Source organism: Neomonachus schauinslandi, chromosome 8, assembly GCF_002201575.2.
Source record: "Neomonachus schauinslandi chromosome 8, ASM220157v2, whole genome shotgun sequence".
Lineage (NCBI taxonomy): Eukaryota > Metazoa > Chordata > Mammalia > Carnivora > Phocidae > Neomonachus > Neomonachus schauinslandi.
Window position 1 is genome coordinate 31755883 of NC_058410.1, and position 26925 is coordinate 31782807.

The window sequence follows — 26925 nt, forward strand, 5'->3', positions numbered from 1 at the left end:
GAAAGAATAATTTGGGGAAAATACAACTAAATGGATCTTAGGGAGGTAGGGAAGTGTGGTGAGAATGACTAGGACACAACCTCTCTGTTCACGTGCTTAAGCACCAAAATAAAATCAGATGATGAGAAAACACTTATTGAGAGCACTGTACATTTCATGGATCACCAATTGTCAGAAAAAACCTAGGAAGTAGGTAGTATTATTATTCTCATTTTACAGAGGAGGAAGTTAAGTAACTTGCCCATTGTTGATAAGTTTCCTGTTTGTATATTTCCCTCCCCCTTCCTCACCCCCAGGAAGAGGGCGTATTTTTAAAATAAATGTGTATGAGCACTTTTGCTAGTTTAGCCTCAAAACATGAATTCTAGGTTTGCAGAAAGCAGTAGTCATTGACTAAAAAGTAAGACTTGCTTCCATGTTAGAGTTCCCAAATATTATACAATTGTCTGTGCGGAAGCTCCATCTGGTCCCACATGTGGCAAAGAACACTTGATGCTTCAACCAACATCTATCTGCACGTGCTAGAGCCAACTTGCAGCTGCTGGCTAAAGTTTAAATCCGTTGTATAGTTATGTCAGATTAGAATGCAGAAACTCTGCAGTTACTTGTTGTCAGGGTAACTGCATTTTCTGATCAGAGAATGCCTTAATCGCACCAAAGCCCCTAGTGTGAAATGCTGAAAGGGACTGCAGTCTGTGGCCTTTAGTACCTAAATGGGGTCACTGGTTTTTATCTTGAATGATACCATTGTGTAGCCTTATCCCCAGACATTGAACTTACCAGTTTTACTTAATGTTAAAACTCTGGCAAGTTGCGTCATAGTCTCCAAAATAGAACCAAGGCTACCTCTTAACTGCACGGTATGCATGTAACTATTTAGTTCTTTAAAGAAAAGCTGCAGGCAGTTCTTCAGAAGAGAGTGATGGCCTTTCAATTCTTGTGGAAATGAGGGGGTTCTTCCTTAGAGCTGTAGTCACTGGAGAGTGATTTGACTGTTGAGTTTGTTGGAAGTCCGTCCCCTTGTCAATGTCAGTAACGTGTTCTTAGTAGTTGAAAGGTATCTAATGTATGTGAGTTTCTTCATAGAAGTTTGTGTCATTTAGTTTTTCATTTTATTGGACCATGAGCCTAATAAAGATCTCTGGAGAGAATTTACTGATGGCCCAAGATTTGAAAAAATATTGCCTTAAGAGCACCCCAAAAGACATTTTACGGAATGATTTATTTCTTCTTCAGCTTGAATTAATAGTCACATGAAATTCATATGTGATATGATATGCCCTGAAAAGAGATCACAACCATTACATTTTATCCCTTATCGTTGGAAAACATTTTACTTTATTTTGCAGAAAATGAAGTCTAGTGGAAAAAAGCTGCCTTTCTCAACCAGTTAGGTAACTAAAACCAGGATTCAGATTTAGGTCATCAGTATTATAATTATTAAACTTTTTCACTTTCTAAAATCATCTTTATAAATAAAATTGGGCATTTTTGCCATAATAGCTATTTTTTTTAAAGATTTTATTTACTTATTTGACAGAGAGCACAAGCAGGGGGAGTGGCAGGCAAAGGGAGAGGGAGAAGCAGGCTCCCCACTGAGCAGGGAGCCCCATGTGGGGCTTGATCCCAGGACCCTGGGATCATGACCTGAGCCAAAAGCAGATGCTTAACTGACTGAGCCACCCAGGTGCCCCATAATAGCCATTTTAACTTCATGACTTCAAGGCAAAATTACTCCTTTTGGATGGAAACTGAACACTGATGTTTCATCATCATCAGTAGTATGGCCTATTACTGGATATGCCCCACGGCTTTTCTCTTACCTTTTATGATCTTGGTAACACTATAAACCCATATGTAAAATGGAAAGAGCACTTCCTACCTTCTCAAAATTACTCTGAAAATGCTTTAAAAATACTGAATTTTAGGGGCTCCTGGGTGGCTCAGTTAGTTAAGCGGCCAACCCGTCATTTCAGCTCAGGTCTTGATCTCAGGGTCATGAGATTGAGCCCCACATCAGACTCCATGCTCAGTGGGGAGCCTGCTTCTCCTTCTCCCTTTGCCTGTCACTTCCCCTGCTTGTGCTCTCTGTCAAAAAAGTAAATAAAATCTTAAAAAAATAGCTATTATGGGAAAAATAACCCATTTTATTTATAAAGATGATTTTAGAAAGTGGAAAATTTTAATAATTACAATACTGATGACCTAAATCTGAATCCTGGGAGTCTGCTTGAGATTCTCTTTCCCTCTGCCTCTGCCCCTCCCACACATGCACGTGCTCTCTAAAATAAATAAATATATCTATAAAAATATATAGAATTTTAGAAAACAAATTATTTGTTGATTACCCATTATGTAACGGACACTGTGCTTTACTTCTTACTTATGCCACTTTGCAGATTGGGAAACTGAGGCTCAGAAAAAATAGATGTCCTGCCTAATGTCACAGAGTAGTATTATAAGACGTCATTTAGGGGTGCCTGGGTGGCTCAGTCGGTTAAGCGTATGCTTTCAGGTCAGGTCGTGATACCAGGGTCCTGGGATCGAGCCCTGCATGGGGCTCCCTGCTCAGTGGGGTGTCTGCTTCTCCCTCTTCCTGTGCTCTCTCCCCCCTGCATGTGCTCTCTCACTCTCTCTGTCAAATAAATAAATAAAATCTTAAAAAAAAAAAAAGACATCATTCACTTAGTCTAGCGGTGGGAATTTGCACAATGCATTTAATTTTTATGATTCTAAATTTGGAGGTCCCTGTCTTCCTGGTCACTTAGAGCTGGTTTCAAATCCTGGCTCATTTACCACTTATATGATCTTGGGTAATTTATTTTTTTAAAAGATTTTATTTATTTATTTGACAGAGAGAGAGCGAGAGGAGGAACACAAGCAGGGGGAGTGGGAGAGGGAGAGGGAGAAGCAGGCTTCCTGCTGAGCAGGGAGCCCGATGCCGGGCTCGATCCCAGGACGCTGGGATCATGACCGGAGTTGAAGGCAGATGCTTAACAACTAAGCCACCCAGGCACCCCGATCTTGGGTAATTTAAATAGAACTCTGAATCTCAGTTTCTTCACTGGTGAAATGGAGATCCTACCTGTTCACAAGATTTCTGGGAAAATTATCCGAAGATGTTTATAAAGCACCTGAAGCATGGTGGATGAGAAATACTATCCTTCTACTGTCACTTTTTGTTTACTCTGACTCTCTACACATTCTGTTTGCTTTGGGCAACATTTTATTTCGTCGTTGGAGAAAATGGAAAGTCTATCGAGAAAACTCTGCCTTTCTCATCCAGTTAATTAATTGAAACTGGAATTCAAATTTAGGGCATAAATCCCAAATTGCTACATTTCTTTTCCAACATATGAAATATAAAACAATTTCAGAGTAAAAAAATATACCCAAGATTTGCATCCTTTTCTGCAGTCATCTTTTAATAATCTATAATGAAATAATTTTTAGAGCTTTGGAAAAGCAGACTCCCAGGATTCAGATTTAGGTCATCAGTATTGTAATTATTGAAAGCTTTGGAAAAGATGTAATTATCCAGTAATTTAGAGAAGTTGTGAAACTCATTTTGATTTCATTTTTGAGGCATTAAAAAGGGAAAGCCTTGAATACGTTTGTTTATATCCAACTGGATTTCATATGGTACATTAGCTTTTTATAACATGGCTTTCTCTATTTCTACTATCTTTGCTTTTTATTTCTATATTCACTTTCAAGATAAATCCTAGTTCTTTTAAGAATGAACCTGCCAGATACATTTTATTTGTTATGTAAGGCAAGCTCTTATTGCAAGAGGTTGTAAGATTTACAACTGAATTAAATTTGCAAGGTTAGAGAACTAAGTTTTTTTTTTAAATGATAAACAGGAAATGTCAGTAGTGAGTAATATTTTCCACTCGTATAGCAAATAAAATTTTCCAACAGATTGTTGGTTCAGTCACAGTATTTCAAAGTATATTTATTCCAAGTTGCTAAAAGATATTTTATGAAATGATCTATTTGTTCTTCAGCTTGAATTAATAATCATGAAATTCCTATGTGATATGAGGTGCTCCTTTCATGATCCTGAAAAGACATCACCAATGTTAAATTTTTATCCCTCATTGTTTGAAAGTTTAGGGAGTTTGTACTGTACACTGTTTTTTAAGAGAACACTTAGGGGGCACCTGGGTGGCTCAGTCGGTTAAGCGTCTGCCTTCAGCTGAAGTTATGATCACATGGTCCTGGGATCGAGCCCAGCATGGGGTTCCCTGCTCAGTGAGGACTCTGCTTCTCCCTCTCCCTCTTCCCCTACCCGCTGCTTGTGCACATACTCTCTCTGTCAAATAAATAAATAAAATCTTTTAAAAAAGAGAGAGAGAATGCTTAGATTTTTTCTCCTTTTTAAATAAATTTTGTATGAAGTCTATGTCTACCTGCACTGACTTGACATAAAATTTGAAAACTGCATTTAATTAAATGACTTGTTCTTTTTTATTATTATTTAAAGGCTGGGAATTAAACAAAAAGTATTATATAATGTTTATTTATTTCATTTTTAATGTAATATATACTTGTTAGAGCAAGAAAAACACTGAAGTATATAATAGTGGTGATGTCCTCCTTTCTCCAAATTCCAGTTTGTAGGTAACCATTTATTTGTGTCCTTCTATACCTTTATGTGCAAGAAAACACAAAATTGTATAGGATTTTCTTGAATTAATCACCCTTCTTTTTTTAAATGAAAGGAGGATCACTGTACATATTGCTTTGAAATTTGCTTTTCCAAGTTACCACCCATATCATTGCAGGTTAAAATATAATAAACACATTTATTTTAATATTTGCATAGTGAAATCCCCTCATATGTATAAACCATAACTTTTGCAGCCATTTACATTTGATTCACATTCAAGGTGACTTAATTTTTTTGCTGCTGTAAACAATGTTTAAATAAATATACTTTTATGTATATCCTTAGTGGTTTCATTTCTGTAGGATAGATTCCTAAATGCATTGAGTTAAGGTTACAAGCATTCCAATTTTTAATATATTTGTCAGATTACTTTCTAAAATTCACACACTGGCAATGTGTGCATATTTCCTCATTCCCTCTCAAGACTGAGTATTGCAGTCTTTTAAATTTATTGGCTACTGATAGGTGAAAACTGATATTTATGATTGTTTCAATTTGTTCTTCTCAGACTACCAGTGAGACTGATGCTCTTTTTATTTAAATTTCCTCTTCAGTAAATTTGCTGTTCAAGCAATTCATTTTAAAAAATCCTTTTATTGAATTACATACATAAAAATTCACAAACACTAGTATACAGCTCATTGGATTTTCATAAGGTGAACTAACTCATGGAATCAGAATTAGGATCAAGAAATGGAACAGTACTGGTCCACCAAAAGTGGCCCCAAGACCCCTTCCAGGTACTCCCTCTCTCTGGACATAATCACTGTTCTGACTTTGACCATTTTCACCTGTTTTGAACTTTATGAGCTTTAGACTCTTTCGTGTCTGGCTTCTTTTGCTCAATACAATGTGTGAGTGAGCCATGCTTTTGTGTGTAGAAAATAATGGGTTCATTTTCATCTTTTTATAGAGTTTTATTATCTGAATGTAACAGAATTTTTTATTCATTTTGTATCAGTTAACTAGTTCTGTGCACCAAACCACCCCAAAATTCAAAGGCCTTAAGTAAATACACACTTACTGTAGTTTATAGATGAAACAGGGAGTTCTTCTGTTTAGTCTGTAAGCAGCTTGGGTTATGTAGGCAGTACATTAATGGTGGCTGGGCTTTCTCCTATGGTGGGGAGTCAGCTATTTGTAGGCTGGTCTAGGAGGCCTCAGATGGGAAGCGGGGTGTCCTTAATAGAATGTATCATATTCTCCAGAAGTCTAGATTGAGCTTGTTCAGATGGTTGTGGCAAGATTCCAAGTGAGAAAATAGAAACTCTAAGGCCATTTGAGGCCTGGCCTTGGGACTGGCACACCATTACTCTTGCCCCAAAAAACAGTTCTAACCTAGCTACAAGACAGTTTTTCATAATAGTTCATTCTTTTTATTGCTGGATAGCATTCCTCTGTATGGATATAGCACACTTGGTTTATCCATATTCACTAGATGGATATTTGTGTTGTTTTCGTTTGGGGACTATGACAAATAAAGCTGTTATGAACGTTTGTATACAACTCTTTGCATGAACATATGTTTTCTTTTCTCTTGGATGTGCACCTAAGAGTGGAAGGACTGGGTCATATGGTGTGCAATATGTTTAATATTTTTAAGAGCTGTCAAACTGTTTCCCAAAGTGTTGCACTATTTTACATTGCCAGCAATAAGGTATGAATGTTTCAGGTGCTCCACATCTCAGCATCACTTGGAATAGTCACTCTTACAATTTTAGCTGTTCTAATAGTTGTATCTCATTGTGGTTTAAATTTGCATTTCCCAACTAAGGATGTTGAATACCTTTTCCATGTGCTAATTTGCCATTCATATATTTTCTTTGGTGAGCTGCCTCTTCAAATCTTTGTCCATTTTTAAAATTTGATGTTTGTTTTCTTATTATTAAGACTTGAATATGCTTTAATATCCTCGATACAATTTGTTTACCACATATTTGATTTGCAAATATTTTCTCTTAATCTATGGTTTGTCTTTTCTCTCTTAACAGTGCTTCTGAATAATAGAAGTTCTTAATTTTGGTAAAGGCTAGTCTGTTTTTTTTTTATGATTATGCTTTTGGTGTTGTAACTCAGAAGTTTTTGCCTAACTCTAGGTCACGAATATTTTCTTATTTGATTTCTGTAAGCAGTGTTTTTAGTTTTTAGTGCAGAGGTCTTACCAATTTTGTCAAATTTATTCCTAAGTATCTAATATTTTTGATGCTACTTTAGATGGCATTTACCTCCAAATTTCATTTTCTGTTTGTTACCAATGTGTACAAATGATTTTGTATGGAATCATTCCACAATGTGGAACTTGTGTCCCTTAAACATGCTAAACTCACCTACTAGTTCTAGCTGAATTGTTAGGATTCCATTGGATTTTCTACATGGATCATCATGCCATTTCAGAATAAAGACAGTTTTACTTCTTCCTTTCTGATCTGATGCCTTTTCTTCTTTCTTTGTAAAAATTCAATCTGGGGGCGCCTGGGGGGTTCAGTCAGTTAAGCATCTGCCTTCGGCTCAGGTCATGATCCTGGAGTCCTGGGATCAAGCCCTGCGTTGGGCTCCCCACTCAGTGGGAGAGTCTGTTTCTTCATCTGCCTCCGCTCCCCACCTTGTGCTCTCTCTCTCTCACTCTCTCTCTCTCAAGTAAATAAAATCTTCAAAAATAATAAATAAATAAATAAATAAATAAATAAATAAAAATTTCATCTGTATTGCACTATATAAAACTTCCACCGTAATGATGAATAGAAATGGCGAGAGTGGATTCCTTGTTTGTTCCTTCTCTTAGGGTGAAAAGTATTTAGTCTTCCATCATTACGGAAGCTGTTAGTTATAGGCTTTTTCTGTCATGCCCCTCATACCGTGACTCCAATTGTCAGTATATCAGGCTGTTTCTAGTTGTCCCACAACTCACTTAAAATTCATTTTCTTAGTCTGTTTTTATTTTGGATAGTTTTATTACTCTATCTTCAAATTTGCCAATCTTTGCTTTTTTATTATCTACTCTGCTCTTAATACTATACACTGTATTTTTCACCTCAGTCATTGTAGTTTTAATCTCTGAAAGTCAGATTTGAGTATTTAAAAAATATCTTCTCTAGCATGTCTCTACTTAACATATTCAGTCTTTGATCTATCTTCTGGAACGTATGAAATACAGTTAAAATACCTCTTTTAATGTCCCTGTCTACTATTTCTATTATTTGCATGAGTTCTGGTTAGTTTGGTTTGAGTTTTGTCATTATGGGTTTTATTTTTCTGGTTCTTTGTATGACTAGTAACATTTGATTGGATGCCAGACATTTTTAATTTACTTTATTGATGCTGGATGTGTCTGTATTTCTAGAAATATTTTTGAGCTTTGTTCTGGGATGTAGTTAAGTTACTTGAAATCAGGCCTTTTGGGTCTTATTTTTAAGCTTTGTTAGATACTCATTTTACCCACTGCAAGGCAAACCCTTCTGAGTACTGTACCTAATGCTGTGTGAATGACAAGATTTTCCACTCTACTGAGGAAAGGCTCTATTCTCTGCACTCTGATATTTCTGTCATTGTTTCATCTAATCTTTTAGAATAATTTTCACCTGGTCTTGGGTAGAATTTTTAGGGTGATTTTTACCTATATGAGAGGATCAGTGCTCAGTAACGTACTTGAGGTGGACCTTATGTAGATGTCCCAAGTTATCTCTCTGTGCATATCTTTTCTCTCCCATGTTATATTCTGTCAACTGTAACCTACTTGGCCTCCTTGGAATTCCAATTTGATGTCCTCAACTCAAGGAGAACGCTGGGTTCTGCCTGAGTTTCACTTTTCTGTGCAATAGCTTAGAAACTCTCTCTGTACAGTCATCTGAGGAAATCATAGGACTGACCTTGAGTGACCAGAGATCACTCTCCTTCTCTGCCTGATGCCCACTGCCGAGACAATGCTCAACATCATTCCTTCTTAAGAAACTGCAAATTAAAACCACACTGGGATACTACCTACATGAATCATCATATGAAAATTAAAGAGCTGGAAAGATGGGGAGTAACTGGAGCTCTAATATACTGCAGATGGGCATAGAAAGTGGTACAACCACTTTGAAAAATCATTTGGCAGTTTCTTAAATCATTAAACATACATTATCATAGATTCTGGCTATTCTGCTATTATTAGCTAAGTAGCTAAGAGTAATGAAACATATGGCCATACAAAGACTCGCAAAAGAGTGTTCAGAGCAGCTTTCTTTATAACAGCCAAGAAATAGAAACAATCTAAATGTGTATTAATAAGTGAATGGATAAACAAATTGTGGTACATAAATACAATGGAACACTACTCCACAATTAAAAAGAATGAACTATTGGTACATAAAACCAACGTAGATTAATCTGAAAATAATTATGCTGAGTGAAAGAAGCCAGAAAAAAATGAGTAGATATAATATGATTTTAATTTTCATAAAATTCCAAAAAATGCAAGTCATCTATAATGACATGAAGCTGTTGAGCACTGTCCAGGGATGAGAATGAAGCAACGAGGGAAGACAATGAGGGATTGCCAAGGAGTATGTGGAAACTTTGGGGGATAATAGTATATGCATTATCTCAATTGTGGTGATGGTTTTATGAGTATGTCCATAGGTCAAAACTTAATAAATTTTATACTTTAAATGTATGCAGCTTAGTGTATGTCAAATTATGCCTTAATAAAAGTGAAAGAAATGTGGTCTTGGAGAAGTTTGAGGTCAGAATTATATTTTCACATTCAGTAATTCTTCCTTAAATTGTTTCTTTTTTGTTTTTTAATATGTTATTTAACTCATCCATAGAGTTTTAAATTTCAATTATTTGTTTATTTCTAGAAATTCTATTTTGGTCTTTTTTCAAATACACTGATTCAATCTTTTTCTTCCTCATCTTTCCAAGGCCATCTTTTATTTTTTAAAACATTTAAATATACTAAATAACATTTTAAAAAATGAAATATACATAGTTATTTTCTATTTTATGCTTAATAATTCCAATGACTCAAGTCCTTGGGAATCTAAATATGTTGTGGATAGTTTGTTTCCCCAAGTGTTTGTTAAGTTTTGCCAAGTTAATGTAATCCATGGAAATCACAAGGTATTGGATGAGGGAATGCTCCCTCCAGGAATTATTATATTTGTATTTGCTTTTGTCAGTGCCAGGGGATGGCAACCCATGAGGGATCCTTTATTTTCTTGGTTTGGACCATACAGGATTTTAATTTGAATCCTACTGTCCTATTAGGGTGGACCTCTGTTTACACATCTCCAGGGGAGAATATTGTTATTTTCTTCTACCCAAGTCTTAGTCAGCTCAGGCTACCATAACAAAATACCATAGACAGGTAAACAACAGAAATTTATTTCTCACAGTTGTGGAGGCCAAGATCAAGGTACTGGCAGGTAGGTTTCATTCTGAGGCCTCTTCTCTGGGCATGTAGACAGCTACCATTTCACTGTGGGCCCATATGACCTCTTCCTTGTGTAAGCATGGGGTAAGGAGGGGGAGGACAGCAAGCTCTCTGGTGTCTTTTATGAGGGCATTAAACCCATCATGAGCACCTCACCCTCATGACCTCAACCAACCCTAATTACCTCCCAAAGACCCCATCTTCAAGTACCATCTCATTAGAAGTTAAGGTTCAACATATAAATTTGAGGAGGGGGGCATGCAAAAACATTTGGTCCATAATGATCCAGAACTGTAGCAGAGACAGACAAGTTTTTTCATTGGCTGCCTTTGTTAGTAGTTAGATTTTTTCTAGTCCACCATTTTACTGGATTAGTATGAGTATCTAAATCTAGAGGGTTTAGATTCTATGTTTAAATGAAGGGTGCGGGGGGAGAGGTATATGTCAAGTTCAGTCCCGCATCATTTGATTGTCCTATCCTGTGACCATTGTTCCTTGAGACTCTAGGATCATAGTATGACATATGTTCCCACAGGAGCCTTAGTTTCTGTTTTTATCACTCTGATTTCGACTTTATATTCTTTTTCTTTTACCTTTGGGAAATCCTCCCTTAATTTCTTACTGAGCTTATCAATACATTTCAAGACACATTTGTTTTAAGTTTTGGGAATCCAGATGTCTTCCAACTGAGAGGTGTTCTGAACATTTAGTTCTCCTACTAGAAGCTCAAGTTCTGATGAATACAATTCAGTTTTGCCAGATTCAGGATGAGAAGGCTGGAATGCCATGACCAAAGCCACAGAGAACAGGTATTCCTGGTAATGTTTGGAGATCTCGTGATACGACCACAGAGAGCATGAATTGTAAGCCAAGAAGGGAGCTTCTCTTGAGGCCAAGAGGGACTATTGGGTTTCGATTGGACAAATGGTATGATTTGTCATAGAGATTTTAGAATACAGAGGGTTAGAGCCAGGAATTTAGTCTGGATATGTTAGGACAAAGTATGTGAGAAGGAAAAGCAGCCTCACTTGGGAAAGTGGCCTTGGAAATAAGGAGAGAATGCTCACGAGGGTGGCTGTGGAGGTAGAAATTGAAACCCTCCCAACTCGCTTGATGTTAGGGGTTAGGATTTTTAAACAAATCTGAAAGAAGTGATGGTTCATGGGGGAGAGAAGATGATGAGTTCTCTTTTGGAACTATTATTATAACTCAATTTATCGGGTCATTTTTAGGTTTCTTCTTTCAACTGCCAAGAAAAGAGGTTGGCCACATTTCTGAAACTTGCAAAATTCTCTTTGAATATCTATGCTGGTTGTAAATTATGACATTTAAATGGAGTGTGGCTTTTATCTGATTGAGAAAAATGTGGAATAAATCACCCATGCTTTTTATGTTTCCTTCATAAATAGATCCATTTTAATGTGATTTCTGTAACTACAGATCTGAGAATATTTAAACTCTGATAAGAAGCATTAATTGCAAAAGTTATTTTAGGTTTTATTTAAAGGAGTTGGCTAGCATATTTAGGAAAAAAGGCACATCAGACTTGTTAAGACTAACAACCTGAGTTTGTACTTGGCATGCACCTTGATGGTCAGTTTGGCAATTCAGGTCACCATGAGTATCTAATGGGAACAGAGATATGTGCTGGATCAAGTGGGGCAAAGATGACTAGTGAAGTAGAAAGGACAAGATGTTAACGAATTCTGGATGGTTTTTATGCAAATAATGTTATATTATTTTCTCTCTGTATAAACTTTCTACAGTAAGCAAACAAACAAATAACCTCAAAGATGAATAAAAGAGTGGCTTTGCTTTCCAGAAACTTACATCTCGAGGAGACTTATTTATTTAAATAGCTGGGAGGTAGCAGGAGACTTAAGAGCTTTGAAAAGGTGAATTCAGTGTGAACCTGTTTACTAAGCTAAGCAGAGCCATCGTGGAGTAGGGGTTATCCACCTAGAGTGGAGATTCACCCACAGAAGACCAGTGTTTAACTCAAGTCCTAGCCTGAGCATGCTTCGGTTTGTTGTCTTCTTTTCATGGAATTGCCCTAAAAATGAGCACTTCTTTTTATGGAGGTCTCATGTTTAAACACATAGAAAACAAGAGAGGAGCCGGAATTATAAAAGCCATCCACTGGTATTCATTTCTTTGCGTAAGTTTCTTGAAGTACAAAAGACTCTCTTTCGTAATTGTAGTGATGGTTAATAACACTGTGTGAGGTCAAGCATAGGTAGCCTTTTTCATTTTTTTTTTTAATCATCCTTTTCATAACCAGAGGGCAAAACTTGATTTAAAAGATCAAATGGCTCTTTGGGGCACCTGGGTAGTTCAGTCAGTTAAGCGCCCGACTCTTGATTTCGGCTCAGATCATGATCTCAGGGTCCTGGGATCGAGCCCCCATCCTTGGGCTCTGTGTTCAGCGGGGAGTCTGCTTGAGGATTTTCTTTCTCTCCCTCTCCCACCCCCCCCACCGCTCATGCTCTCTCTCTAAAATAAATAAATAAATCTTAAGAAAACAAACAAATAAATAATCAAATGGCTTTTTGAAACATACCTTAACATGAAAGTACAAAATTATTTTGAGCCAATTTCAATTCCTTTTCTAACCCTGCCTCCCGTTTCACACCCCCACCGCAGCCTGTTCAGGTCAGAAAGGAGCAAACACAGTCACCTGGAGAATGGGACTGAATGGCCAGCCCTGGGTGCAGCCCACCCCTGCTACACAGCAGCTGTGTCAGTCTGTTCAGTTTACTTAACTGTACCTCAGTTTCCTTGTCTGTCAAACAAAGACAGTAGTAGCACCTACCTCCAGATTGCATGAAGATGAAATGAAATGAAATGAAATGTGACACTATGTGTAATGTGTCTGGTACAGGTAACTAGGCACAAGTGGTAGTTATTATTGATGCTGTAGAACTGCGTGTTTTCTATGGGACTTGTCTTTTCGCCTGACCGGAGAACGTAAGCCCCCTCCCTGCTGTGCCATGCTCATCCTTGGGTTTTCAGCCCTGGCCACAATTCCTGAGAGTGGTGCATAGTGAGTGTTTGTTGGATTAATGACTTGACTCTAGACTCAGGTCAGTGATGGTGAGCTGTAAACAATGCTCAGAAAATCCATCTTATCCTGCAGACAAGTGAACTTTGAATGTGTGGCACTGTGGATTGTGTATCTAATTTAAGGGTCGAACTGAACAGTTCTGCTGTGCTACTTGTAGACACTTCATAGAGAGGGCCAAGATTCAATAACATGATTTGAAGACCTGCACTTATTATCAGTTCTAAACCAACAGTATTTTATATCTTAGAGAAAAACACTTAACATCAGTTTCTCCTTTCATTATAAGATAAAACAGAATATACTTTACATTTGAGTTTAACTTAAATTTAAAGAGCAATGGATTCTAGACCTCTGGATAAAAGCCAACACAGAACTCTGCATGAGGCAGTGTTATTAATTTGTTTTGCCTCCAGTTAGATCTAATCTTTAAACTGTGCCTGAAGGAATAAAAAATGTCTTTCAATGATTATTTCCCTACTCTTAGAAGAAAAAAAAGATGACTCATTTATTAAATTTCTTCAGGAAATATAATCCTTAAATTAAGATAAATAAATGCAAAAATAATATGCTTTATTTAAAACTGCCAAAATTATTATGATAAATTATATATAAACACAAGTACTAGACCTTTCAGGATGTGAAGACAAGTTTTTAAAAGTTAGTTTTAAAATATACACTATTAAATTGGTTTTTTTTATATGTAAGTTGTATTGGAGTAAATGAAAAACTGAGTTGTTTTTCTTTCTTCTAATTTGGGGTTGTGGCATTTTATCGTGAGGATCATCTGTTAGTAATTGAATTCTGTCCTTTCATGGATGGAATTATTAGGCCTTTAAGCTGTAAAAGAAAAAAAAACATGCACAACAACAACAATAACAACAACAACAAAAAGCAGACTAGCAACTGTTACTTCAAAGGAGACCAAAAAGGAAAAACAACCCAGAGAGACAGAAAATGTTTGATGCAGAACCAAGGAAGGTCTCAGTGCCTTTGCTGGGACCCTCCCAGCAGGAGCTGTGCCTGCTCAGGGGTGAGCCACATACACGACATCTGCCACTGGGCTGTGAAGTCTGGACAACAGGTTTGGGATAGAAGACTATTAGTTTTTCTAAGAGCCTAAAAACTAAGAAGATATAATTGGGTTTTCAGAGGATCAACATGTCGTCTCTAAATAACAAATTTTAATTTAAAACATTATGAGAGGAAATAGATTATTTTGCCTTGTGTAGGGAAATAAACAATTTTGAGGGTTTTTAGAGACTTTGGATTATATAATTAAGTATAATAGCATGGCATATATATCATACATATGTAATATCGTAGATAGATTATGCATGGGAAATAGAAAACTAACATTTGATGAATGCTTTGTATATACCATGCCCTCTGAGGGGTTTCCCAAGGTCTCATGTAATTGTCACGATCACCTTGTGGGGTAGGAGATAGAGACTCAGATATTAATTGACTTCTCAGGGACATTCAGCTAGGAAGTGACGAAACCAGAATTTAAAACACATGTTATATTGGGACACGTGGGTGGCTCAGTTGGTTAAGCGTCTGCCTTCAGCTCAGGTCATGATCCCAGGGTCCTGGGATCGAGCCCTGCATCGGGCTACTTGCTCAGCAGGAAGCCTGCTTCTCCCTCTGCCTGCCACTCCCCCTGCTCGTGCTTTCTCTCTCTCTCTGACAAATAAATAAAATCTTTAAAAAATAAATAAATAAAACACATGTTATAAAATTAATATTTGTTCACTGTAAAAATTCAAATGCAGAAGGACATGAAGTGAAAAGCAAAAAGTTCTAACTTCTACCATTCACATTCTACTTCCTATAAACCAAATTAATATTTTCTTGTATTTTTCTGAAATTTTCTATGTGTATGCAATCATATCCCTTTATGTCTACTTCTGTGTATATTTTCATCCCTCTCTCTTTACACACACACACACACACACATACACACGTAGTTTTTCTTGCTTTTATTTGTAGACCTCAATGGGATTACCTTATGTATTTTGACACTTGCTTTTTACATTTAATTGTATGCCCTGGAAATGTTCCACTACAGTATGTATAGAACTATCTTATTATTTTATGACTGTGTGGTAGTCCATTGTCTAAATTTAATATAATTGAATAAAGAACAACATTAAATTATTTTCAGCTTTATGCCATTTAAGAACTCTCCGTATTAGTCTGCTTGGGTGGCCGTAACAGAATTCCATAGACTAGATGCCTTAAACCACAGAAGTTTGTGACTCATAGTTCTGGAGGCTGAGAAGTCTAAGATCAAGGTGCCAGCAAGGTAGGTTTTACTCTGACCTCTCGTCTCTTGACTCAGTAGTCCTGGCTGCCTTCTCACTACGTTAAAGGATCTAGCCCTTTACTTGCAATGATTTTCGTCATTGTTTTGGTAATTTAATGTTTACTTATCCTTGCTCAGTTGAGTGCTGCTTCTGATTCTTTCCTCTATTAACCTTTAATACACTTCTCCAGCATAAGAGATGGGTCACATAAAATGTAGTGTCTATGTATTTTATTGCATAAGTCTGTCTCCCTTGTTGTCCTGGGATGTCGAACTCTGTTCCTATGAGAAGTTCCCCCTTCCTGCATTCTTATGCTCCATAAAACGTCTTGATCCATGTGTGTCTCTCTGCTCTAAATCAGACTGACAGAAATCCATATATACTCACACCTTTGATATACATGTTGCTGCATTGAAAGGCATGTGTTGACTAATAAAACTGTGGGGGAAAGTTCTCTGAACCATATTCTGCAGTGTGAAACAGAAAATCATATCTACTTTATATGAATTTTCAATTCCATGAATTGCCAGGGTTTGAAATGCAGATTAACCTGAAAATCAATTCCATTTGTCATTTAAAAACAGCTCCTACCTATAAAGATGTAAGCAATAGCATACTAAAAAATAGCTAGCAAGATTTATTTTGATGTTATATTTTAATTACAACAAATAACTACAACAAATAATAAAGGCCTTGAAGAAGTCTCTTCCGCATAATGAATTGTCAACAAGTGGCAGAACAGTGAGTTGCTACTCCAACGAAGGAGAAAAACTCTTATGTATGCAATAATTTCATCCAATTAAAAAAAGATATATGTGCTCAGTTGTACAGAACTGAGTATAGTTTTCAATTGCTTGATATAAATTATGATATGCTAGACACATTTTCTCCTTTACTTTTTACAGTGAACTAAAAAAAAGTTGATTTGTATTTTCATTTTGTAAATAAGAAAACTGAGTTTCAGTAAAGTTAAGCAATTTGTCTCAGGTCACACAGCTATTAAGTGCCAGATGTTGAATTCCAAACCAAGTCTTTGGCTTATGCTACCACATAGCTCTGCCTCCTGAAAGAAGCTTAGAGAAACAAGGCAAATGTGTGCCAAAATAATCAGAAAAGGCATCCAGGGGGGAAAAAACCTGGAATTTCTTTTTTTTTTTAATTTTATTTGTTTATTAGAGAGCGAGAACACCAGCACAAGGGGGACGGGGAGAGGGAAAAGCAGACTCCCTGCTGAGCAGGGAGCCTGATGTGGGGCTCAGTCCCAGGACCCTGGGATCATGGCCTGAGCCAAAGGCAGATGCTTAACCAACTGAGCCATCCAGGTGCCCCAAAACCTGGACTTCCAAGAGTGGCTAGGAGGACATATTGGATGGAATAAACCCTGAACGAAACCATGGAGGGAAGAAGGACATCGTGTTGTGTAGGAAGGGATTCCTGTGGTTGGGCATTCATGCATATAGGACCGTGTAGTTCATGTGCAGCAAACCACATAAGATCCTGAATGTCAGAAATAGAAGTGTGGACTTCATCAGCTACAGGATAGGTGGTGTGGAGCCATTGCCAATTATCAGTTAGATTAACAAGATCAAAAGTGACCTGGGAAGATTAGTTGGGAGAGGGAGCATTGTCCAGAAAGCAGCCTCCTAAGCATCCAAGAAGACAAGTAGGTGGCTCCTGGTGTAATCCAGGTGGGGTGTATGGAAGTGTGGACCAGAGTGGATGCTGTGCCTACACAGTAACTTGAAAAACATTTTGACGATGAGGAAGATAAATTAGGATGAGTCATACTGCTTCAGCATGTTCTAAATATTCAGTGTTCTCATGAAAAAAATGTGGTTTTCAAACACATTATATAACTCAACTACTAATTACTTGGGGAACTTCTTTTTGTGTTTTTCAGAAGTCTGAATTACCAGAGCTTCTGACTTCATCCAGATCTGGGTAGTCATCTCAGTGTTCCTGGTCTAAAGAGGGGAAAGACAAAAAGTGGCTGAAGAAAACAATTGTCCTTGATAATAACAATTGTCCTAAATGAGTCCAGCATCGAACTCATTTTTATTTCAACTGAATGTTGCTTGGGTTTATTTTAAGCAAATCCCTTAGTCCAGAGAGTTATGTTTCAAGAGCTAAGCTTCATTTTGAGGTTTGTCCTTAACGTTGTGTGGTCCTCATCCTTAGGCTCTTTTCGCTTATGGTAGAAAAATAGCAGCCCAAACTCCTGAAGTAGCACTTTCTCTTTCATGCTTCGGATGGATAGCTCTTCTGTCAGCCACTATGTAAAAGTCCCTGTGATTTGACCAACTTAAGTTCATTTCAAGGATGGGATCACATCGATGGGTTTAGGCCCCTCAAGGGAAGTGGGAATCATTCTTAGCCAAATGGTGTGGCTAAAAAATTCAGGACCCTGGTAGAAAAGACCTGGTCTTCTAGCATGTTCATAATAATGACAATCATATTACAATATATAAAAGTGTCAAATCCATATGTTGTACACCTGAAATTTACACAGTGTTAGATGTCAAATATACTTCAATATAAATAAATAAGTCAATAAATAAATAAGAAAATAATGGGGCAAGATTTAAACCCCCAACATTAGATTCAAACCCCCAACAATGGGGTCCAAAAAATGCTCTACCGTTATGCTGCATTGGGCTCTCAGATGCAGTCTCTTGAAACAAGGGTTTATGTGCTTGTGACTGATTAAGGAAGTGCCAGGAGAGAACACAAGGTGGGAGAGTAAGGCTAAGGACGGAAAAAGACCAAAAAAGGGTGTTACTGTATTGTACTTTGAGTGTTAACCTCACCCCATGGTCTTAGTCCACTTGGGGTGCTCTAACAGAATACTATAGCCTGGGTGGCTTATAAACAACAGAAACTTATTTCTCACAGCTCTGGAGTCCAAGATCAAGGTGCCAGCAGATTCGGTGTCTGGTGAGATCCACTTCCACATGGATGACCATCTTCTCATCTTGGGTCCTTACATGGTGAGAGGGGCAAGGGAACTCTATGGGGTCTCTTTTATAAGGACACTGATCCCATTCATGAGAGATCTGCCCCCATGACTTAATTGTCCTCCAAAGGCCCCACCTTCCAAAATCATCACCTTGGGGGTTAGAGTATCCATATATGAATTTGAGGAGGATACAAATATTCAGTCCATAGCACCCAGGGAAAACATAAATTTTGTTTAGAGTTGGTCCCGTCGGACTCAAAGCTACTGGACATTCATACCACCTTCCTCAGAGTAATGTACATTTTCAGGCATTTCTTGCTCCCTGCAAAGTGAGCCCAAGATCAGGCCTTTGAGGAAAGCCACAGATGGAAGTGATGAGAAGTAAGGCCCCCAGAATCTGAGTGATAGGTACACAGAAAAGGTTAAGTGACCCTGAAGTGACCTTGGTAGAGCACTGACCCTGTCTCCTTTACTCCCCTGCCATTAAAGTTACGAATATATCAGTGTGGTGGTTAGGAGCACCAATTCCTGATCTGGGTCACCGATAGTCAAATCCGGGCTCTGACACTTGGGCAGGTTCTTAACTTACATGGGCATTATTTTCTGCATTTATAAAGTATGTGACAATTCTATTACTTAAGTTCATCAGGTTGTTTTGAGGATTAGATGAATAGATACAGATATAAATATAAATTCGTTATTATTTTCATCTAGTCTATACACAGACTAGAGCATTAGAGTCTGATCGGGAGAAAGCTAGTGCACTGTGACTCACTCACAGTCATGTCACACGGCTGTTCAGTGGCACAACCAAGAAGGGAACTCGATCTCCTGACCTCCAGATCTTTCACTACTCCTTGCTGGCCATATAGGTATTAATTTAACATTTCTTAGAGGAGCTAGGTGACCCCTAGTTTATTGAATATCTCAGTTAACTGAACGTTAATATTTGTTAATATAGGGCTAACAGCTACCTTAGAGTTCATGAATAATCTATTAAAAATTCAAAGAACAATAGACACAAGAATGCTGTTACAAACTTTCTCAAAGGCAATTTTCTGCTTTGTTTGTGTTTATATTCTTGAGGTGTTTGGCGAAAGAGCCTAATTACTTCCCATTCAGAAATCGATGACTGTAAATCATAATATTTTAAGTCTCTCAAGGGCACTTGCATATTCATCAAGTAAAACAGTCTTAATAGTGCTCGCTTCGGCAGCACATATATGAAAATCGGAATGATACAGAGCAGATGAGCATGGCCCCCCCACAAGGATGCACCGCAAATTCGTGAGGCGTTCACGTTTTTCAACAATTTACTTTGGGCATAGAGGATTAACAGGAATGTTACTCATAAATCTATGGCCCCATTCTGGTATTTTGTCATGACATTTAAGGAAATACAGAAATAACAATGTCCTGACCAATCAAAACTCACATAGTTCTTCTTGAATAATACGTTTTGCCTCCAATGTCAAGAATCGACAAAACTCCCAGTATTAATACAATACCAACAAAGCTGCCAATATCAAATTTTGAAACTATATATTTTCTTGAGAATTAATAGTTGCTGTGACTAGACGAAAACAAAACAAAACAAAAACATGCTTTTTAAATAACATTACAATAAGCTAAGACTCTGAATTTCTACATAAGAATGCTGAATGGAGGAGGAGAGAGTCTCTGGGTAGAAACGCTCCCCAGCCTGCTTTGTGTCCATGACTGGTGGCTCTCCTTCCTCCAGTGGATCCCTCCCGCCTCGCCCTGGGGCTTCAACCCCAGGATCTGAAGGTGTTTGTGGTGCTGGAGTTGGATCCTCTACCACAACCTCAGAGGCAGCACGATTTGGGGAATTTTTTTTCCTTATTAGTCCTCTTAAGAGTTCATGCCTTAACAATAAGTCTGGGCAACACAGCTGTAGTCTCGCAACCAGATCCAATCTGAGTAAACCGTTCTCACTGAAATTTCTCCTTTTGAATAAATTGGGAATTGAACCTGCTTTGGTGTTATCGCATCAAGAGCTCTTGAGACATTACAGTTGATTTCAAAACATAAAAATACACAGAAAAAACCCCAGAAAGTCCGCTCTTCTGATAAATGTAATCACTAGCTTTTAAGTTGAACTGCACTTTGAATAAGTTAAGAAAATTGTGAGGTTCAGAATTTATGGTTTCACGGGCATTCTATTTTGAACAAATGCAAAAAAAAAGAAGAGCAATGACCCTGATACTGCACATGTAGATTCGAATACCATTTGAAAATATCTTTATGGCACAAACGAATGAAAACCAAAGTTAGCCATTTGGTTTAGAAATCAGGTAGACTGATGCTGCCTAATTCTATTCTCTAATGAGGGCCCAGGAATTAAAGGCATGACGCATCTTCACACCACGTTGAAGGACAATTCCCTGGTAGGACACCTCACTTAGTCACAGTCATTATTCGGCCTGATTAAGTTGGACACTCATTTTCTACAGGAACAAGAATACCAGGATCTATACCACTAACTTATTTAACATGACGTCATCATCTACATTTCTATTTTTGCAGAATGGCACAATGACATACCTATAGCATTTCACAACTATGTTCAGCATAGGAAGCATGGGTCAGTTCTGATACATACTTGTTATTTTTTTAAATTATTATTATGTTATGTTAATCACCATACATTACATCATTAGTTTTTGATGTAGTGTTCCTTGATTCATTGTTTGTGCATAACACCCAGTGCTCCATGCAGAATGTGCCCTCTTTAATACCCATCACCAGGCTAACCCATCCCCCTCCCCCCTCCCCTCTAGAACCCTCAGTTTGTTTTTCAGAGGAAAGGAGGCAATTCTGAGACCTTCAGGCTTTCTAGGGTATTTACAGCTTCATTGGAGCATCTGTGCTCCTGCTGGGCAACCACACTGTTCTTTTTTTTTTTTAGTTTTTATTTTATTTTATTTATTATTTTTTTATTATTATGTTATGTTAATCACCATACATTACATCATTAGTTTCTGATGTAGTGTTCCATGATTCATTGTTTGCGTATAACACCCAGTGCTCCATGCAATACGTGCCCTCTTTAATACCCATCACCAGGCTAACCCATCCCCCCACCCCCTCCTCTCTAGAACCCTCAGCTTGTTTCCCAGAGTCCATCGTCTCTCATGGTTTGTCTCCCCCTCCGATTTCCCCCCCTTCATTCTTAAAAAAAAGATGATACATACTTGTTATTGATGAAGCAGCAGATGTCACTAAACTGTTGAGGGCTGTGGTCATGGTCATCGTCAATGGCTTCTGGGGTATGTTTTGTGAAACTGAGGTGAGGGAAGTCCTTTTTGTTGAAACCCCCGGTGTTGCCATTTTAAATGTTGTTATGGGTGTCAAGATGGTAACTGTCCCAGTCCTTGAGACTGATGAACATGGAGTAGTTGACTGCTTTACTGTGTTGGTGGCATACTCATTTGTATGGCTGGAAGTCACAGAGGTGATGTTCCCTGGAAGAATATCAAAAAACATTAAAACCGGAGCTATGACTTAGAGAATTAATATCCCCCTTCCCTGGGACTTTCCTGGTCACACATAAACAAGTCTTAAAAAAAAAAAACAACTCTCAAAATAAGCCAGGCTGAATACTAAATACCTATGTGGAATATATCAGCAATCAGTAAGCAAAGGAGAGAGACACTTGTGTGTTTTATAGGGGGTGATTATATTTCTCATTTGCTTTTTGAGGACATTGATAGAAGGAACTTTGTTATTAATGTACCCAGATCCAATTAAGAACTATAAATAAAATGAAAGAGTAAAATTAAAACAAAATAGTTTTATGTAGCAAAAAGTTCCTAAGAGAAAAAAGAAGACAATTTCAGATAGCACATGTATAAATGCACACACAGAATTGATGAATTGATGATATATATTTACTTGTGTTTGACGCTTAATCAGGAATCTTGGTTGCAAACTTATACTAGTTTTGGAAATAGAAGGGAATTGACTCATGAAATAAGAGGAAAGATTGAACAAGTAAGCCAGAGAATGGCAGAGATGCAGCTGGGTTCAGGAACAACTTAAGTATTCAAACCCTGCTGAGACCATCTTGTCTTTGGAACTTTTTTGTGCACCACCTTTATTGGATCTCACTACACACTGACTTCTTTCACAGTGTCCAGCTTCCAGAAGGTATTAAGTTCTTTTTCATAGTTTTCAAGTCCCAGGGAAAGATTGATGGGTTGGGCGCCCATTCCTGAACTGGTCAATTATGGCTGACAGAGCATGGCCACACACATCTTAGTTTCCATAAGAAATCAGGATTGCAGAAGGGGGGTAAATTATTTCCCAGAAGTCTCCTCTCCCTTGGATCTTCCCTTCATTCCTTCTCTTCATCTCTGTTCCACTTAACTATCACTTCCTGAGCTTTAGCTGCCCAGTCCATTCAAGCTGTGGCCCCTTGACACCACATCAGCAAGTCAGGTTGGGCTTTGAACTCTGACCTTTTTCAAAGTGGATTACCTGTGAGACAATAATACCATTTTCTTGCTCAATTTGGTTGTCTCTTTTAAGTTGAATATATTGTTATGCTAAAAGAGATCTCCCCATTAGGGATGAGGATAAGGAGGGCAAGACAGGTAGATACTATCTATTATCCTACCATAGTCCCATGAGCATATCAGCATGATTTTATAATCATCTGTCTACACCGCTAGCTCTGGCTGAAATGTTTTCATAGGCAGCATTGCATTATGAGCCAGCTGCCCTTTGGATTACCTCTGTCAGAGATGGTTTACTGGCTTTTCCGTGGACATCAGCCTGTGCCTGGGGTGGCTATATAAAGCACAGTGCCAGGAACAAGAATGGGCAGGAAGAAAAGTGATGGAGATTTACCAAGTTTCCAGCTCATTACACATTCCACCCATCACCTCTCTCCTTTTGTTTTAATTTTTAATTTGTTGAATTGCAAGTTGTTTTTGGAGAGCTATGTTCTACTCATGTTTCAACAAGCAACATCTTAAATGAGTAGACTTGGAAGAATAAGTATAGGAAAATTGCTCATAAGAGCTCTAATAACCTCCTGTTTTTCTCACACTGAGCTCAGTATCCTTGGACAAGTCAAGAAGGGAACGACCCCCACCCTCACCCCTATTCCCCTGCTCCTTTTTTATCCTCCAAAAGTAAAAACTAAAGTAAAATATACATATACTTAGCTTTAGATAATAAAACTTACTTAACATTTTCAAGAGCACTTGCATATTCATCAAGTAAAATAGCCTTAAGACTAAGTAACTATATGGAATTATTTAATCTCAATCATGTAAGAGGAAATAATGTATATTTGTAGTAAGTTTGTGTCTCAAACAAATGCAGGGACAATCATGACCTAGGTGTAAGTGTACAAATCTGTGAATTGTTAGTTTATGATAAAAAAATTGAGAGAGGAAGATGTATGAGCTTCCTGGGGATGCTCTGATAAGTGACCGCAAGCCAGGTAGCTTGAAACAGCAGAACTTTATTCTCTCACAGCTCTAGAGGCCAGAAGTCCAAAATCAAGGCATTAGCAGGGCCATCCATGTTCCATCTGAAGGCTCTAGGGAAGAATTGTTCCTTGGCTGTTCCAGCTTCTGTAGCAGCTTGAGTCCAGTCTCTGTGTCCATCTTCACATGATCAGCTTCTCTGTGTGTATGTCTGAGTCTGAATCTCCTTCTCCTTTCTCTTCTATAAAAACACTAGTCATTGGATTTAGGACCATCCTAAGCCAGTGTGACGTCATCTTTTTTTCTTTTTTTAAGATTTAATTTATTTATTTGACAGAGAGAGAGAGAGAGACAGTGAGAGAGAGAACACAAGCAGGGGGAGCGGGAGAGGGAGAAGCAGACTCCCCACTGAGCAGGGAGCCCGATGCGGGACTTGATCTTGATCCTAGGACCCTGGGATCATGACCTGAGCCAAAAGCCAGATGCTTAGCGATTGAGCCACCCAGGCACCCCCGCCCCCCGCCGCCTTTTTTTTTCAGTGTAACTTCATCTTAACTAATAACATTTGCAAAGACCCTCTTTCCAAATAAGGGCACATTCTGAAGTACCAGGTGGACATGAATTTTGGAAGGACACTATTCAACCCAGTATAAGGGAATAAAGCAAAAAATATGTTTATTGTTATTGTTGAGGTAATTGGTATTTGAAGTTTGCAAAAGCATGTGGATTCTTAAGTTTGCCAATGTTCAGTGGTTTTTTGGAGAAGTCTTTTTGGAACATAATCTGTTTCCCAATAGGTGTTTGTGAAAGACCATCAGGCAGGCACAGTTTTGTCAAGGACCCCAAACCTTTAATGACAGAAAGATAATATACATTTCCACTAAGAGTTTCTTACCTCCTATTCTGATATAGTGCCTTGGTTCTATGTTCCAAGGAATTCTGACACACTTGGAAGTTTTTGTCTTATCCCCATCTCATTCTGTTCTAAACAACAAGGTCATATCAAGTAAGATTCTTTGGATCATTGCATTATTTTATGTAATTAAAATTTTTTCCTAATTGTATTGTGTCCAACTCTGCCCTCATGCAGCTACGGAATGAATAAAAATTCTTTCCTCCCTTACCAAAATAATTGAGTCATTTACCGAGAGCTGATTAGGAGGTGTACATAGATTTTAAAATGTTTGCAATGGGAGCAAAGTGCTTTCATTTTCTGAAGCTTGTACCCTGCACTGAACAAGTTATACTCATCCATAGCCAAGGAACAGAACACAGCGCAAAATAAGGAAAGACTGATGCACGGAAGTACAACTGTGAATCCTGACTTTTGAGCTTTTATATGAATGGTTGTGAAATGCAGTACCTCAGTACTTCAGTACAAGTGGAGGATCAGAAGGGGAAGATTACAGGATTGATTCACAGTTGTGAGTGTCTGGGTCAATTGTGAGGGGTTGGTTTCAAGGAGCCTCCTGGGAAAAAGTGACAGGTTGAGAGACTGGAGAGGTGTGAAAGAACCAACAGAGCAGGAAAGAGGGACAGAAAGAGAGTTTCAGAGGGAGCACAGTCCTGGGTGGTTATAAGTGCAGGGTGGGACAGTGGGATTGGGTTGCTGAAGTGGGATGCAGGGTAGGTCACTGGTGTTGAGACAATCAAGAAATTAGGAGGCAATGAATTTGATGGCTCAGTCTTGTTGATGGAAAGGCTTCATGGAAAATCTTCATTTCCGTTCAATAAATAGTTACTAAGCAGTCTGTGTGTGGCAGGGATTATGCTAGACATATTGACCTGGATAGAGGGTAAGAGAAGATGACAGGGTCATGAGAACAGTGTAATATTTGGGGCTTTTCAATTCCCAGTTTTATAGTCGATACTAATTTCCACCTTGGTCTTGGCTATGATTAGCAGCTCTCTTTTTCTCTTGTTTTCTTTTTTACTCCTAAGTCCTCTCAAGGGTACCCCAAAGTTTCAGTTGCTGAACTAACTGGAGACTGTTTTAGTCTTAAAAATCTTTCAGGTTGAAGGCTTCCCCCTCATCCCCATTCCATCTGTGATTTCTTTTCTAGATTGTTCCTTTGCTCTGCAGGGGAGCTAACAGATAACCCACAGGTGCCAGGCCATCGTTGCCTGGCCTCTAATGCATATATGAAGGTGGATGTAGGGAATTCCCATGTGTTCTGGTCTGCAAATCCCACCTGTGTACAAAAACACAGGGATAACAATATGTCATATAACATGGTTTAATATGTCATCAGGTGTTGGTGTCCCTGCCACCCACTTCCGTATGCATTTTCTATTTCTTTTTCTTTTTTTCTGCAGTCATACAGCCAGCCTAAAACAAAAATGAAATTAAATGTTTGTTCCAGTCTCAGAAGTACCCATTTATCCACATTTGTATACCTTATGTTGGCATGACCTTCTTTGACAATTTTTTTAAGCTTAATTTTTTTTTTAATAGAGGCAACTTTTGGCATTCCTATCTAGATTGTGATGATAATGTGACATCTCTGAAGTAACCAAAATAAGTCACCCTGTTTAAGTGCTGCTCTTTAGAAGCAGTGATTCACTACAGCCTTATTTGTCTCCAAAATATTTTTAAGATAAAAATTAAACAATTATTTCAAACGATGCAATGATGTGAAAGGAGGAGTCTTTCTTGCGTAGACCATTCCTGAATACACAAGAAAGGGTAGTGTTTAACGCTTGCATTCCACCTGCAAGAAGCCTGTATCATGGAGCACCTCTCTCTCCAGGCTCATACAGTGCTCGCCAGTCTCGGCCTCAGCCTTATTTGGGCTGAGGAAGAATGGCCCGGCAGGGGCTGCAGCTGCTTCCGAGGTTTGTGGAGCTGGTTGAGGAAGCAGCGGGAAATGAGCAGCAGTATTTTTCTGGGATTGGTAGCAGGGCACTGGATTCTCTATGCTCCGGAAGTGTGGCAGGAAGCTTTGTGGGGAATTCTGCTCTGTGTGGGGCACCGAGAGAGAGAGCCAGCCCCACTCCGGTCAAGATGCTCCCATTCCCTGGAACTTGTCCCCTGCACTGAATAGGTTAT

General features: G+C 38.3%; 1 protein-coding gene and 1 non-coding gene across 3 annotated transcripts in view; both read left to right on the forward strand.

Moving 5' to 3' along the window:
- Window positions 1-26925, forward strand: part of MOXD1 (monooxygenase DBH like 1) — an 86467-nt gene that overhangs the window by 34390 nt on the left and 25152 nt on the right. The gene's annotated exons all lie outside the window — the stretch shown is intronic.
- Window positions 19618-19724, forward strand: LOC123325593. The gene has a single exon (XR_006540529.1). It is a non-coding gene; the product is annotated as a U6 spliceosomal RNA (small nuclear RNA).